The sequence below is a fragment of the Thamnophis sirtalis genome, unplaced genomic scaffold (assembly GCF_051295495.1).
Source record: "Thamnophis sirtalis isolate CommonGarterSnake01/CBP01778 unplaced genomic scaffold, rThaSir2_p1.2 scaffold_5, whole genome shotgun sequence".
NCBI lineage: Eukaryota > Metazoa > Chordata > Lepidosauria > Squamata > Natricidae > Thamnophis > Thamnophis sirtalis.
In genome coordinates this window covers 113521983-113536209 of record NW_028261385.1, presented here as the reverse complement: position 1 = coordinate 113536209, position 14227 = coordinate 113521983, and positions in this window count along the sequence as shown.

The window sequence follows — 14227 nt, the reverse complement described above, 5'->3', positions numbered from 1 at the left end:
TGGCATGAAATTCTGAAAAAATCACTGAGAATGAACACTAATAATTCAAGATAGTTCCTTTCAAAAAGCCATCAAATGGAAATAAACAACCTATACAATCTGGTAGGGCACTTTCAGACTAACAGAATTTATTAAAAGATTACATTTTGCTAAAGCTTACATCTTTTTAGAAAATTGTTAGTTTGAACAGGTCTGTTACATTTCTTCTATCTTTGCTATCACTCCCTCACCATCTTCACATGAAAATCTTGTCAATGATGCTGTCCTTTTGTGTCATGATTTGCCATAGAGTTTGCCATATCAGTGCAGTTTATATCTAGGGATGCTTGTACAAGTCTAGAGCAAATAATGGAAAAGTAGTCAATGCAAATGAATGGCAGAAGGAGATTTTGAAAGATGCAATCTGTGTGTGTGTGTGTGTGTGTGTGACATAGTCTTCGACTTACAGTAGTTTGCTTAGTGACTTAGTGACTTAGTTACAACGGCACTGAAAAGAGTGATTTGTGACTGTTTTTCTCACTTATGACCGTTGCAGCATCCCCTTGTGATTTATATTCGGATGCTTCACAACTGACCCACATTTATGACAGTTGCAGTTCTCATGGTTACGTATTCATCTTTTGTGACTTTCTGACAAGCAAAGTCAATGGGGAAACCAGATTCTCTTAACAACTGTGTGACTAATTTAACCTGCAGTGGTTCACTTAACAAATGTGTCAAGAAAAGCCATAAAATGGGGCAAACTCACTTAACACATTTCTCACTTAGCAACAGAGGTTTTGGGCTCAATTGTGGTTGTAAGTTGAGGACTACCTGTATTTGAGGGCAATACATGTCTGTCTTATTAAATTGGAACTTTAAGGATAGCTCTGCCTTGGACTCTGATTTAATTCTGCATGATATTTGCTGACAACTCACTTACAGTGCAGGACTGCGGCACTAGTTGTAGCTTACTTACCTCCTCGGAGTTGGCAGGCAGCAATAGAGAGCCAAGCAGGAAAAAAGGTAAGTGGGTTTAGATATGGTTCTTAGAGGCAGGCAGGGTGATTGGTGAGCCAGCCAATCAGTGAGTCGTGGGCGGGGCTAGGATAGTGCGGATGGGTGGGATGAGCAAGCAATGGTGCGGCTTCCGGATGGGCGGGGGTGAACAAGCGAATGAGCGGCCTCCACATGGGTGGGGGTGAGCAAGCAACAACAGGGCCGGGGCAGGTGTTCTAACTTCCAGGTCCACCAGTGGAACCTCTTCTAACCAGTTCGGTAGATTTCTTGAACCGGTTCTACCGAATTGGTGCGAACCAGTAGGAACCCACCTCTGGTATTTACTGTGTGTTAAAGTAGAAGAAGAACAGGTAAAAGAAACAATGATTGTGTGGGCAAAAAACTTTGGATAATCAATAGAGTTAGATAAATGGCAGCAACTAGGGGAACAAAATTATAAATTAATAATGGCAACTGCATATAAAGAGAATTTGTACGAAATGTTTTATAGATGGCACATATCACCTGAAAACTTGGCAAAAATATTTAAAGACAAATCAACCAAATGTTGGAAATCCACCAAACTCTGGGGTCGTATTATCACATGTGGTGGACATGTATACAAGCGAAAAAATACTGGGCAAGAATTCGAATATGGTTGGAGAAGATGTTGCAGCAACATATTGACTTAAAACCTGAATTGTTCATGTTAGGTATCTTACCAGGGAAATATAGTAAAGAAAATGTATATTTGATTATTCATGTAATAACTGCAGCTAGAATTGTATTTGCACAAAATTGGAAAGCTGAAGAAATCCCTATAGATGAAAATGTGATTAAGAAAATTATGTTTGTTACATTATAGGACAATGTTATAGTGACAGGAAGGCAATGCAGAAGGGAAAATTATAAAAGATAAGAAGGAAAGCCGATATAGAAAGCTGTAAAATTACTGTATATTGTTATGTATGTTCTGTTCTGTTCTGTTATTGTGTTCTTTTTCTTTGCTGTGTCTTTCCTATTGTTTTTAAAGACCAAAACATTTAATAAAAATTATTTTTTAAAAAGAAAATATTAGATTGTGAAGAAATGAGTAGATTAACGCTAGCAATTAAAAGAAAGAAAGAAAGAATCTGATTATTATAATATAGGGGGGTTATTTTATCATTGGTAAGAAAATGAATATGGATAAAAAGTATAAAATTAAATAATTTAGGAAGAGAAATGAGATATGTTAAGTTGCAATGTTAAAATAAGAACAGGTATATAAAGAATTTGGTTATGACACACAAAAAATTGTACTCAGACGATATACTGATTAATGAAAGATGAAATGTTTGTTTTAAAAGGGAAAAAATAAAAAAAACTTTTACAAAAAAAGACTCAACACACTGCTTTTTGACAAAGGTAGTGGCTTTTACTCCCTAATCTGGGGTAAAACTGGGCTGGTTGACAGAAAATTTTTTGAGTCTAAAAATTACTGTCCTTTTTCAGGGAAGGCAGGGGTAGGATTGAGGCTGAGAGCATTAAGAATTTTTTTCCCCAGCAAGGGGAGTGAAAAAGCAAAATGGCTGGCAAATGTTTTAAGTGCTCAGAATGGGATGCAGTATTTGAGGTAAAATTATCCAGTGCAAAATAAAACAGAATGGTTATTTCTGATTTCTGAATGTTTGTGGAGATTCTCAGTCATCCAGATCATATTTTCTGAAATATGCTTTATCAAAAAGGCAACTGGACTGTTTTTTTCCTTGAGAAAGAAGAACAAAATATTTTGTTTCTCATTCAAGAAACTTCATCAGTTCTGATGGTGAAGGGGATGGAAAGATAGGTACTGACACTAAAAAAGTGATTTATGATAGTTTTTCCCATTTCCAACCATTGCAGCAGTCTCAAGGTCATGTGCTCAACATCCAGATGCTTGGCAATTGACTCATATTTATGACGATTGCAGTATTCTGGTGTCACTTTTTGCAACCTTTTGACAAGCAAAGTCAATGGGGAAGTCAGATTCACTTAACAAACATTGTACTAACTAAACAATTGGAATTGGTCACTTAACAACTGTGGCAAGAAAGGTCATAAAATGCGGGAAAGTTCATTTAACAACTTTCTCACTTAGCAACAGAAATTTGGGGCTCAATTGTGGTTGTAAGTCAAGGACTACCTGTATTGTTGATACTTCAAAAACTTGATTTGCTTATTGTATTGTATTTTATTTTTTGCAGCCACAATATACTACTGAGTCATAAATCACCTGCAACCAATGATAGTTTAAGATCATTTTTCCTCAGATATGATTGGCAAACCATAATCCCTATTTGGTGCCAAGGTTTTTAATTTCTGCACTAAGGAATGTTTCTTTTAATTTTAATTTCATTTTGTTATGTATTGTTTGTACGTCTGATGCAGAGGTGGGTTCCTACCAGTTCGCACCTATTCGGTAGAACCGGTTCGTCAACTCTACTGAACCGGTTAGAAGAGGTTTCATCAGTGGACCCGGAAAGCAGGTCACACCTACAGAAGAGGTTCCAAAATTTTTTGAAACCCACCCACTACTGGTCCTTGGATATGATTATTCTACACTATCATGCTCATATTTATAAAACTCAGTGGCTCTGTGAAAGGTAATGATGACTACTGCATTTGTGGTGCAGTTAGAACATTGCGTGTGTTGAAGTTGTTTTAACGCAAACCAAAGATGCCTTTTAAAAAACAAGTTTACATCATATTCTTATGCATGCCAGTGCTGTGTGTGAGGTAATTTAAGGTGGTTCTGACAAGTGTCGTCGGCATCTTCATATCCGGTCACATGGGCGGCAAGCCACTCCCATCTGGTCACATGGGCGGCAAGCCACTCCCATCTGGTCACATGGGCAGCAAGCCACTCCCATAAAGGAGGCCACACCCACAGAGTAGGTTAGAACAATTTTTGAAACCCACCACTGGTCTGATGACCATTTTCTCTATCACATAATTCAGATCACTAATGAAAATATTAAAAATGCTGGCCCCAGAACTCATTCTTGTGGCCTCCCACCAAATACCTTGTTCCAGTTTAATGAAAAATCTTTGAGAAATGCTGTGTATAATTTTCAGGCCCTTTGTATATCCATTTAGTTGTCATATCCTCCAGCCCAAATCTAGTTTTCTGATCAGAAAGTCTGGGATTCTCTCTTTCAAGCCTTAACAATTTCCAGTTCAGCTTAGATTTTGAAGACTGGTCAAGGTCTGCTAGATGTTCCTTCCTTCTCCCAGTTGCTTCTCCTGACATTTATCATGCTCTCAGTTTATTTAAAGCAAATATAAATAGTTTGAGCCAGGCAGGATTGAGCTAGATAAACTTCACGTTCTCTTCCAAAATTTTCATTCCATGAATTTGTGAATGCTACTTTTTTTGAAGCATTTGAAGCAAATACACACATTTGAATACAGTCAGTTTTAATTTCTCTTACATTCAAATTTTTCAGCATATTATCAGTTTTTCCGTTTTTGCCACAGTATTTCCATTTAAAAGATGCAAATACTGCAATACCAAGTATAAGCATCAACTCACTGCAAGAAACGAACCAAATAATGTACAGCATGGATGCAGTTATAATTGAATACCTGGGATGCAAAATCAACAACAGAACAAAAAAAACCCCAACCATGTATTACAAAAAATGGAAGATTAGACTGGAAAATAAGATCAGCAAGTTGAGATCAGACACAAGCAAGCTAGAACAGATGAAAGAAAAGAAGTTGAAGAACAAGATGACCAAAGAATACTTAAGCAAGAAGTACCATTTAGAAACAAGGAAGATCAAAGAAGCACTGGAAATAATAAAGCAGCAAGTAACAGCTATAGCTAAGAAGATCAGCAGATATGAAGCTTGAATTACAAATTATAGGCAGAGCCTTCAATTTCAATCCAACCAGAACCATTTCTACCAATCCATCAATGGAGAAACTGCAGTGAATCAGTACCTGTCAAGGAAGAAACAGTGCAGTTCTGGGCACAGATATGGGATAACCCAAAGAAATACAACGAAGATGCAGCTTGGTTAAAAGAGATGGATAAGAATAAAAAAAAACCATTGAAATGAAAGAATTAGTAATAATAGCAGAAATGGTAGAGAAAAGAGCAAGGAGGATCAAGAATTGGTCATCACCAGGTAAAGATGAACTACATGGTTTTTGGTTGAAACATCTAACCGGTATACCCAGTCATTGCCAAGCAGTTTAACAAGGAGGTGAAATTGAAAAGTGACTAACATCTAGAAAAACCTACCTGATAATGAAAGATCCAGTAAAAGGGGCAGTTTTGTTTTTTGATATTGTAAGCTACCCAGAGTTACCATGGGGCAAGATGGGCAGCTAGTAAATTTTACAAACAAGCAAGCAAATGAATAAATATGGAAACAAAAATTGATACAGAGGCCTGCCCCTGACCTTTCTGCTTTTCTTGAAATAATTTATTAAATTAATATTATCTTTTCATTAAGTAAGCATCAAACAAGGAACTCAAGCTAAAGTACTAACTCAGTCTCCTAAACAACGTAGCTTTTGCAACTTTAATTTTAATTTTGGCAAAGACAATATACTCTCTGTGACACCAGGCTCTATGAGCACCCCATTTTAAAATTAAAAAAAAAACATAAAATGCCCATGTAATTCAGGGAATTCTCATCACTTCACTCTGGTTATAAAAATAACCCCAAAGATTTCAAGATGGCTGCTGCTACATGTGCAAAGGTAATGCTTCTGCATGAATTTAAGATGAATAATGCTTCTGTGCTTCATAATGATGTTAACAAACAATTTCTACCCCATACTAGCACATTAACTTTGGGTTCCCTCAAGAGGCTTTGAATCTATAATAACTATTAGAATCTTTGTATAAACTCAATTATATCCATCTGTCAGTAGTTTAAGGATGAAACTAACAGTAAATTATAATACATAGTACTTACAACAATTTATCTCTATTAATTTATTATATCGGTTTAATCTGCCATTTATATATATATCCATGTTACAGATGTGATTTTTGAATAGTGCAAGGCTGTACAAAATTTATAATTATTTGAGTCATTCTATAGATTTACTCTTTTAATTATCCTTTGCCCAAAGAGATGTGGTAAATAATGCTTGTCACCTATAATTGCAAACAAAGAACACAATACTGTAAGAATGTTCTCAGCTTTTGTTTATCTATCGTGGTTAAGCCTGAAATTCAACACATTTTTATATAATTCCACAAACCTTTGGTTATTTCAGATGCCAGATATTTCCAATTGAAAACCTCATTAGAACTATATTGCTCCATAAAAGCAGTGGACTGGAGATCTATGAAACAATTCTGCTGACTCTCAGTCATGGTTTAGTCTCATGATGGTGACTCTCCTCCCCAGCTTTTCAGTGCTACTGAAAAAGCATTGAGAAATTCTTAATAGTGACAAATATGAGTTGGACTCCATTTTCCACTTACTTTGTTGTAACATTTATTTAGGCAAGAAAAACCAAATGCGCAAATAGTATGAAGTGTTAATACCACTTTATAATGCCTTGGTAAGACCACACTTGGAATATTGCATCCAATTTTGGCTGCCAGGATATAAAAAAGATGTTGGGACTCTAGAGAGAGTGCAGAGAAAATCAACAAAGATGATTAGGGGCAGAGGTGGACTTCACTTTTGTTAACTGATTTGCTAGTTTTGAGTGGGCACTCAAAACTGCTCTGGGGCTGAGAGGGATGGCAGTGGTGGCAGTGCTCCTGGAGGGTAGGCAGTGCACATGTACAGCAGCCCCGGGACATCTACCTGGCGCCTGCCCTCCTGGAGTACCACCCTCACTGTCCCTCTCAGCTCCAGAGCAGTGGCTGCGTCTCTACCAAAGGCTGCCTGCCCACTCACAGACCGGGACATGCTGGACCTTAGAAGGCAAGTGGGCATGGGGGACCACTGGAAAGGCCACGTGGAAGGCAGGCAAGCATTGGAGGGCTGCAGGAAAGGGGGTAGGCTGCTAGCTCTCTTCATGCTTGCCTGCCTTCTATGCAGCCTTCTGCTTTTCTGCTTTCGCAAGCTGGCCATGGGGACACCGGGAAGGCCATGTGGAAGGCAGGCAAGTATGGCAGGGCTGCAGGGAAGGGAGTTGGCTGCTAGCTCTCTTCCCTGTGACTAGCCGGCCCTGACATGCTTGCCTGCCTTCCATGCAGCCTTCCACTTGCCTGCCTTCACAAGCTGACCAAGGGGACACTGGGAAGGTGATGTGGAAGGCAGACAAGCATGGCAGACTTGTGGGCTGTTGAAGGGAGTAGGGGAGGCAGGCTGGGACGGTGGAAAGCAGAGACTCGGCAGGGCGGGGCAAACAAGTGGCAACTGGGGGACCAGTTTGGGGGCGTGACCAGCCAATGGTTGCTACCGGTTTGACAAACCAGGCCATATGTCCACTACTGGTAGGATTTCACCCCTGGAAAACAATTGCAGGAATTGGGCATCTCTAATTTAATGAAAAGATAGACTGGAGGAGACATGATATCAGTGTTCCAATGTCTAAAGAGCTGCCACAAAGAAGAGTGAGTGAAGCTATTCTCCAAATCACCGGAAGGCAAGACAAGAAACAATGGATGGAGAAGAAGGATGTTCCATGTCACGATGTTACAACGTGCGGTCTCGATAATAACAAGGAAATGTTAATGGCCATTGTTTAACAATATATACATGCTATGGTATTGGCAAAAGTAACTTGGATATAAATTTTAATCAGTGAGTTGGGAAAAAAGGGGGGAAAGGCTTAGAAACTTTATTAATTGACTTTTTTACTTAAAAGATGCTATAAAGGTGTAATGTTATTGGAGGATTTTTTGAAATAGCTAATGAATGCCATTATGTGGTTGTGTCTTTAAGTATGAATGATTTGAGGTAAAAGCATGTTTAAATAATTGTAGTCAAATGAAAATTGTGGTACATTGATAGTAAGATATACAAAGATTTTTGACTTAAAGTGTATAATCTAATATGAACTATAAGTAATGACTGTAGAAGAAATGCACGAAAGTTATCTGTAACCAATCGACACGCTTTCTACAAGATGTAATGAAGGATGATTCTTTTTTGTGTTTTTGTTCAATTAAAATAAAAAATAATAATAATAAAAAAGAAACAATGGATGGAAACTACCATAATCAAGGAGAGAACCAACCTGGAACTAAGGAGAAATTTCCTGGCAGTTAGAACAATTAATTATTGGAGCAACTTTCCTCCAGAAGTTGTGGGTGCTCCACACTGGAGGTTAAGACATTGGGCAATTATTTGTCCAAAATGGTACAGGGTCTGCTGCATAAGCATGGAGTTGGACTGGAAGACCTCCAAGGTCCCTTCCAACTTTGTTAGTGTATTCTGTTCTGTTAGGCAAATATATCTGCAGTGTAGAGTCTTCATCTGCCCTATTCAGAACATTGCAAGGCTAAACTTCCCTCTGGTAGGAGACCTGTCTTTTCATAGGAGACTATGCCTAACAGGCAGCATTGTTTTCTTCCTTAGTTCACATTTTAATGGTACATAGATTTATCGTCAATCTTTCTTACAACAGACTATATTGTTTCTCCTTCCCCTTCATTTATTTTGATTTTGTCATTGTGTTCTTTTTGATTTTTTCTTTGATTCCAGGGATTTGATGCCTTAGACCACATTGGTTATATAGATTTTAAAAACCTATTTATACATCAGCACCCCTCCCTCCTTCTAGAGTGCAACCAGTCCCCCCACCAAATTGGGGAGTTCAATCCAGCCAGCAGAAAGAGGCCTGGAACACATTCACCTCTCCCCAGCTGCAAAGGGGTGGCTCCGAACCCATGAATCAAGCAAACCCAGGGTGGGCTTTCTTCCCGGGTCATGGATGGGCTCAATGTCAATAGACCCCCTCCCAGCAGATGGCGCCATTCCAGATAACTGCCCCTGGGCAAAACCAGGGACTGGGATCGCCACAGGGTCCAGCCTCCCCAGCAAAGCCTCCACATTCTTTTGACCAACCGACGGGTGTGGCCCAACAAAGGGGCTTACCACTCCAGGCAGCAGGCCAACAGGCTGCCCCTGTTCAACCACCAACTTCCCACACCACCACGGTTTCATGCAACATTCGACGGGATCCCAGATAAGCTGGCTTACTTCCTGAATCAAGTATGGGCATACGTTGATCAAGCAGGCCCACAATTCCTGTCTGATCAAGAGTTGATCCAAGAAATAGCCAAGGGGATGAATGAAAAAGAGGCTGCACAATGGATAGCAGAGCTCCATGAGGAAGCAGCTCCTGAGCTAGATGATGTAACTGGGTTCATCCAACTGATGCGCACCTGATTTAGCGATGTGGCCCAACATGTGGATGCTGAAGACCAGATCCAGGCATTGCAACAGGCTGGTCATCCTGTGAAGGAATTAGTTTGGGAGTTCTGGAGAATAGCTGGGAGACTATGATACTGGCCAGAAAGACTCTTGGTCTACACATTAAAAAAGCCTTAGATCCCAAACTGAAAGAAGCTTGTGCCGTAAGGGGGGTGCCAGAACGTCTCCAAGTTTGGTACAACACTGCAATCATACTGGACCACAAGATTAACACCTATCCAAAGCCTGGTACCAGAACCCCTGCCAAAAAACCTTTGGCCCACGGTACACAGAGGCAGTGAGCTGAAAAGCCTCCACCAACCTCTCATTTCTCGGGGCCCATTATAAAGTACTACCAATGCAGTCAGCTGGGCCACAGAGCAACAGAATGCCTGGCTCCGGCCCCTGTTCCACAACTGCGCCAACCACCTGCCAGCACAATGAAGAAAAAAACCAGAAAACCACCAGAAAAGTGTTGTTTGGTGCAACAGCCAATGGAGGCAGAGAGCCCTGCCATTGAAGAAGCCCCTGCCACCTCAGAGGAGGAGGAAGAAAATACTGAAGATGACCCAATGGTGAGTGCACCTATCCACCCCTTTATGATAAAATCCAAACTCCAAGTGCCAGAAACAGGGGTGGAAGGGGAAGTTGGGGCAATCATAGACACCGGCTGCACCCAATGCTTAATCAGCATGTCAATAGTGGAGCAGCTAGTTATACGCACAAGACCCCTAACCCATCCTATTTGGTTTGAGCAAGTAGATGGAACCCTAATTGGGAGTGCTCCAGCTACTAAGATCACCAAACTAGTAAAGTTGATGATAGGCTGCCACTATGAGTTCCTCAATTCATCGTGGCCCCTGGAATGCAGGAGTCAATTATCTTGGGATTTGCATGGCTGGACAAGTGGGCACCTACTACAAAATGGGAGGACGGCGTTAGAAAATTGATTATTGATTTTGGGCCGTTACCACCCGTCGAGCCTAAAGGCCACCCAGGAACAATTAGACCCAAACCCCAAACCATCCGGAACCTGCAGCCCCCGCAGCAGACACCAAACCTCCGGGAATCCAATGAGTCCCAAAGATCTACTGGGACTTGGCGAAGGTGTTCAGTGAGAAAGACGGAAACTACCTTCCACCTCACCGCCCCACAGATTGTGCAATAGACTTCAAACCTGGGGTAACCTTACCAAAGCCAAAAATGTATTCTATGACTCCCAAGGAGATGATTGAATTGAGGAAGTACATCGACACCAATTTGAAAAGGGGTTTTATTGAACCAGCGAAGTCGAAAGTAGTGGCTCCAGTGCTCTTCAGAGAAAAGAAAGATGGCGGAGTTTGTCTCTGTGTGGATCTGCGAGCCTTGAATGCAGTATACGAAAAGAATACCTATCCCCTCCCCCTCATGAAAGATATGTTGAACCACTTGGCTAAAGGCAAGATCTTCACCAAGCTGGACTTGAGAGAGGCATATTGCCGCATACGAATCTGAAAAGGGGATGAGTGGAAGACCACTTTTAACACTCCCCTGGGCAGTTTCCAGTACAAAGTCATGCCTTTTGGTCTACAAGGAGCACCCGCAGTCTTCATGCAGTACATAAATGAAGTGCTACATGACCACCTGTACCGCGGAGTACTCGTTTATTTAGATGACATCTTGATCTTCTCTGAGACCCTGGAAGAACATGTGAAACTGGTACGACAAGTCCAGAAAAAACTTCTAGCTGCCAAACTATATGCAAAATTGTCAAAGTGTGAGTTCCACAAGACCTCGCTAGATTACTTATGGTATCATATCTCCAACGAAGGGGTAGAAATGGATTCAGGAAAAGTGAAAGCTGTATTAGATTGGAAACCTCCAAGTACTCGCAAACAACTACAAAGCTTCCTTGGATTTGCAAATTTTTATAGGCAATTCATTCCAACTTTTGCTGAAATTGCCCTACCATTAACTGAGCTACTAAAGACGGGCCCTTCCCCAACAAAGCCAAAAGCAAACCAACCACTAAAGTGGACAATGGACTATCAAAAAGCCTTTGAGAAATTAAAATGGCTCTTTGCCCAAGAGCCCATATTGCAACCCGCGACCCAGAGCAACCATTTATAATCCAGATGGATGTCAGTGATGTAGTGATAGCCGCAGTACTACTGCAAAAGAGTAAAGAAGGCCATCTTTTGCCATGCACTTACATCTCCAAGAAACTCACCCCTACTGAAAGAAGGTGCGCCATTTGGGAGAAAGAGGCATTCACAATCAGGTGGAGCATGCTCACGTGCATGCTCATCTCCTAGGGGGGGGGGACATACCATTCGAAGTCTGGACTGATCATAAAAACCTTGAAGCTCTTCTAGCCCATCAGAGGTTATCCCCCAAACAAGTTCGCTGGGCACAATAATTCCGAAGTTTCAAATTCAAAATTAAACACATCCCCGCAGGAAAGAACTTGTTAGCAGATGCTCTGTCAAGAAAACCGCAATATGACAGTAAGAAGGAAAAAGTCATCCACCCCATCATATCTCCCTCTCACCAAAAGGCAGCTCAAGTCACCACTCGAAGCCAAGATAAGATGACGACCAAGCTGAAAGCGGCACTCCTGACAGACCCGTAGTTCAACAACAACAAGGAAATCCTAATGGTGAACAATAGCTTTGCCTGGAAGGGGTCCAAACTGTGTGTCCCTGCATGGATGAGGCTGCAAGTGCTACAGCGGAGTCATGATGCGAAACTAGGAGGCAATTTCGGATTCCTAAAAACACTCCACCTCACCAGGCATCAATTTTGGTGGCCAAAGATGAAATTGGAGGTGGAAGATTATGTAAAAAGCTGTGCTACTTGCGCCACGATGAAGACCTGGCCAGGGAAGCCCCCTGGACTACTACGAGTGGCCAGCCCCAGCCGACCATGGGAAGAGATTGCCATGGACTTCATCATCGAACTCCCAGACAGCAGCGGTAATAGAATAATCTGGACAATTATTGATTTGTTTTCCAAGCAAGTGCATTTCCTCGCTTGCTCAGGGCTGCCATCCACAAAGAAATTAGCTAAAATGTTTGTGAAACACATTTATCGCCTGCACGGGGTGACAAAAAGGATCATTTCAGATCATGGAGTTCAGTTCACCTCCAAGTTCTGGAGAGAGTTTCTCAGATCAATTGAGTCCACACAGGGACTCAGCTCAGCATTTCCTCCCAGCACAAATGGCGCAGCGAAGAGGGCCAATGCGATGGTGGAACAATACCTCCGGTGTTATGTGGACTATCAGCAAGACAACTGGTCAGACTTGATACCCTTCACCGAAGTGACATACAACAATACAGTCCACAGCAGTACCGGATTAACTCCTTTCCAGATTACCAGTGGCATGGAATTCGTTCCCATGCCTGAGCTGCCTAAAGAACCTCCCTCCTCCATGTCTATGAATGAATGGATGGACACACTAAAGAAGGGATGGGAAAATACGAAGAAGGCTCTAACAGATGCGGCAGAAGCCTACAAGAAGCAAGCTGATAAACATCGCTCCCTCCAACCCCCCTTTCGGGTGGTGGACAAAGTTTTTGTATCTACCAAATACATAAGATTAAGGATGCCTAGTAAGAAATTGGGTCCAAAATTTATAGGTCCTTTCCCAATAGAAAAGATAATTAACTCAATTACAGTTCAACTCAGCCTACCCAGAATTCTAGGGAAAATTTACCCGGTATTCCATTGTAGCTTGTTGAAACCAGTAATGGGGTCTAGCATAAGGGCATCCACCCAAGCTCCCCCTCCTCCTGTAGTGGTAGAAGGGGAAACACATTATGAGGTGAAAAAAATCTTAGATTCCAGGCTGTATAGAGGTCCCTTACAATATTTGGTGCATTGGAAGGGGTACCCTTTGTCTGAAGCTACATGGGTGAAAAGTTGGGATCTAAAAGCGGATAAATTAGTGAAACAATTCCATGAGAAGTTCCATGATAAACCAAAGGGTCCCCCTGGGGGAGGCAGAGGCGGTTAATTTTATTATGGTAACTTCTTATATTAATTTTCTTTTCCAGAAACTGTTTCCCTTTTGAAGAGAGGCTGCTTGTCAGGCCTGCAGTGGTTCCTTTAAGAATCTTTGGCCTGCCACTCTCATAAAGGAGGGGGAATAGCAATAGCAAGGGATAGAATATGTTGTTTTCAAAATAAAAAATTCCTTTCTAGAAGCTCAAGGTTATTCTTTGTCTCCACACCTTGGCACCTGACCAGAACCAGCTGGGTGGAGATGCCAGGTGGAAGAAGAAGATTGGACCATGTGATGGATTTGTGGGTGTGGGGACAAGATCATGTACTTTCAACTGGGTGAAATCCCAGGAAGTTTCAGAATTGGGATCCCATAGCTCGATGCCAACATGTCTGTTTTATTAAATCGGAACTTTAAGGATTGCCTTGGACTCTGATTTAATTCTGCATGATATTTGGAATACTGACATTGGCAGCCTTAAAGATCCAAAGAAAAAGATCCTCTCCAGGGCTGACAGGCTGCCCTCCCTCAACCGATGATTGTGTCCTGAAATGAGATGAAAGTAGGAAGTTAATTCAGTCAGTCACTAACCACCTCTCCCCTTCCCCAGAAGCACCTTTTGGCTTATCAGGGAACTTATCATGAAATTGCTTTACTAGCCTGTTGTGGCCCAGCAGGAGCCGTTGAAGCTGCAAACAGACTCCAATAGCGAGGGACCCTATGAGTTGGCTCTGGAAGATGTGGAGGACCCTGGACAGGGTTCAGACTCCGAGCAGGGACCAGAGATGCTGGTTGGCCACCAGGAGGCACCTGAGGCATGGAGCAGTGGTGAAAGCCAAAGGGAGTGTGTCCCTGACGTCAGGCCCTGGAGCAGTGGTGAAGACGTCAGGCCTTGAGCAGTGAT